A 3,393-nucleotide genomic window follows, 5' to 3' on the forward strand; every position below is an offset into this window, starting at 1 on the left:
ATGTTGTATTTGACGATCTTTGCACGTCAAGTAAGATCGTATAGAAGACATTATTTACATGTATTTAACATCATGTATACCATTTATTGATATATTAAATATATAAAATTTTCCATTTTTTATTTCCTGCGTTAAGTACATTCGTTTCAATAAAGCATATCCATCAACAAAATAAACTCTCTAACCAGTAGTTACACAACAAAATAAATGACAAATAATTTAGCATAATAAGTAAACCAACAATAATTTCATTCTTATAAGCAATGTAATCAACAATTACAAAATTAAAAAACCAATGTAACTATGGTATTAGAAAAATCACAAGATTACCATTCTAGTTCAAGAAGCACAAACTTAATTAAAAAATCTTGAAATTCAATAACCTTAGATGAACTTGGCTTCAAATAGAAACTTGAATCCCACAACCTAAAACAAAATACAACAATGTCAAGTTAAAATGGGTTCACATAGGAACATCATATCAAATAGTTGCATTCCTTATGCCACTAAAAAATTGAAAAAAATGACGAAGAATGTCATATTAATTAATTAATTCCTAATGGTAAACGTCCACATTTGATTCAAATAATTTGATTCTTAATAAACCTTTTACAGATTAACCAATCATGGATCTTTAAAAATCTGAAAAGAAAACTAGCCTACGCATGAGTCACGACTACCAAATTTTCAAACATTGAAATATGTTAAAATGTGAACTTACGGGAGAAGAAAAAACTCTGCATCGAGTTGATTGGCCCAAGAAGCCGGTAAGATCAACCAAGTTCCTTAAGCTTTAACTGAATGTCAATTTCTTCTTCAACCTACATTGTTACCACATCAATAAGTTGTCAAAGAAAAACTTCAATTTTCTTTTAATGAAGACTAGCATAACTTGGATTTCATAAAGAATTTTATTCTACACGGCTGTAAGTATCATTCTCACCAACATTTCATTCAACTTCAACATAAAATGGAAAAAATCTAAGGACAAAACAAATTTCAAGAAATGTTTCACAGCATAAACAACCTAAAAGTTGCAACTTCATTTAATGAATTATGAAGGTACTTTGAGATAAGTGAGTTGAGAAGAGTTTGAATTAAATTCGACAGTCATAGAGACACAAAGAAGCATTCTTCGACATATTACGCACAGTGGTACATAATATTGCAGTCAACGACAATGAGCCTTGAAACTGAAATCAATTTCAATTCAATCTATAAAATCAAAGTTCAAAACCAGTAAAGAAACTATAGGCCCATTTCCAAAACTTCAATACTATATTCTCATGTCAACATTTTCGATACTTCAAAGTACCAACAATTTCAATAATCATTAAAAGCAGAATGGAGAATATTAAGTACATACTAATATTTTAAACAATGGCAATAAGACTAAAGGAAAAATAAGAAAGCAAGGTAGTCATCCCACAAGAATAGGGTAAAAAGAATTATTAAATAATTAAAAAAATTTAACCGAAAGAATGTATCAGTCAACAAAAACCAAGAGAAGTATATTTCAAAATTATCAAAACCTTGAAAACCTATTTTGCTGTGGATCGCCGTTGGAGTTGAAGTGTTGTGAATCGTCGTGGGTCAGAGTCAAAGTGTTGTGGGTTTCCGTCGAAGTGTCGTGAGTTGCCTTCGAAGTTTGTGTGAGCGGTTGTCCGAAAATGGAGAGAATGGTGTAGAGATGGAGCACGATGGCCGGTGGAGATCGTGTTAAAATGCACAGCACAAGGCATTCACACTAATAACAGAACATCGTAAAATCTGAAGCAACATTCAGATGTGCTCAGCCATTATACAACTACAAATTCAGAATTAGTTTAAGTGAGTCATACATACCAAATGTAAACTACATAACAACCCAACAAGTTGAAACACAATTGAAATATTAAAATAAAATTCAAACATTAAATCTCAGTTTGAATCCTTAATAGAAGTCTTAAAGAATTTCAAATTAATTTGTAAATAGTTAGAACTTTTTTTAAGAGGTAAATGTTATTTGATTTCTAATTAATAACTATGTCATAACTTCAAAAGTTTAATAATCCACATAATTAGGACCAATACGAGGTTTATCAATTAATCTACAAAGTTTCAAACACCAAATAGGTTTACCAAGATTATATTATAAATATTTCTAAATATAACAGATTGGATCTAAATGTAACAGATTGGATCTATATGTAAACAAACTTATAGTAGGGAGTCATTCAGCAAAGAAAATCAGAGTGATGGGTCACTGGTGAAGGAAATCGATGGATAATGGGAGTGAGGCCGATTTTCTTAAATTTATGGGCATTCTAAGTGAGAAGAAGTTCGAGCGAGGGTCGTCGGTGAAGAAAATCGAGATGGGTAGAAGGAAATCGGGTAGGGGGTCTGTGTGCTACCGAAAATGGGTAGGAAATTGGTGAAGAAAATCGTGAGAAGAAGATTGGATGAAGGGGCTGTCGATAATGAGGGTTGCCGGTGAAGAAATTCGATGGTAGAAGGAAGGGTTGCGATAAAAGGAAAAAACTTGTGGCCCTTTGCGTGGGGTTGCTGGCGGAAAGAGGACTGAGTGAGGAAGAAGATTGGGGTCATGTGGGGTTACTGGCGAGGAAAAAACTATAGTCGGCGACGGGTAGAGATGAAGAGTTGTGGAGATGGAGAAGGATGGAACACGCGTGAGGGGTTTTGAAGAGAAAGGGGGAAATGAAGGGTTTAGAGGGAAATTTTTATTAAATTTATTTTAATAAAATAATTTATTTTAATAAGTTTATTTTTAATAAATTTATTTTAATAAGTTTATTTTAATAAACTTCTTTTAATAAATTTATTTAGTCTAAGGAGGGAAATAAAAAGTATTTTTATACTTTTTATTTTTAAATTTTTATAGGGAAACGTTCATAAATAAAACTACTAAAATATTTATTGCCCGTGTAACAAAGCCCTTAGAGTTAGTCATTTTTTAAATATTCCAAATTTTCCCTTCCATCTTTTTTCTCCGATTTTTTTATAGTCTTCTTCCTTTACTCTTCTACGATTTATTCCATTTTTTTTCTTTTTCTTTTTTGTTTATGTCGTTTATATTTGGGTAACCAAATCTGATTTCTTTTTATCGTCTTTATTATTTCTCTTTTTTTTCCGTTGCGTGCATGTCTTTCTTCTTTTTTTCTTCTTTTTTTTTTCGTTCACTGCGTGCATCGTCTTTCTTCTTTTCTTTTTTTACGTTGTTTAGATTAGGGTAACCAAAGCTAAAAGATTGTGTATAAAGAATCTTGAAAAAAATTATTTAGCCAAAATTAAATGATCGTGTACAATTTTGAAAAAAAAAAGCAAATTTAAACGATGGTTTACCAAATTTTGAAAAAAAAAACGTTTAGATTTGGGGTAGCCAAATCTTCGTGT

The 3,393-nt window shown here is 31.2% G+C and overlaps 1 long non-coding RNA gene across 1 annotated transcript; it reads right to left on the bottom strand.

The window, feature by feature from the left end:
- Nucleotides 1-719: 719 nt before the first annotated feature.
- On the bottom strand, nt 720-2,669 carry LOC127146744 (uncharacterized). The gene is made up of 3 exons (XR_007818110.1): nt 2,247-2,669; nt 1,533-1,807; nt 720-821 (listed from the first exon to the last, which is right to left on the bottom strand). It is a non-coding gene; the product is annotated as an uncharacterized LOC127146744 (long non-coding RNA).
- Nucleotides 2,670-3,393: the final 724 nt, after the last annotated feature.

Source organism: Cucumis melo, chromosome 2 (genome assembly GCF_025177605.1).
Source record: "Cucumis melo cultivar AY chromosome 2, USDA_Cmelo_AY_1.0, whole genome shotgun sequence".
NCBI lineage: Eukaryota > Viridiplantae > Streptophyta > Magnoliopsida > Cucurbitales > Cucurbitaceae > Cucumis > Cucumis melo.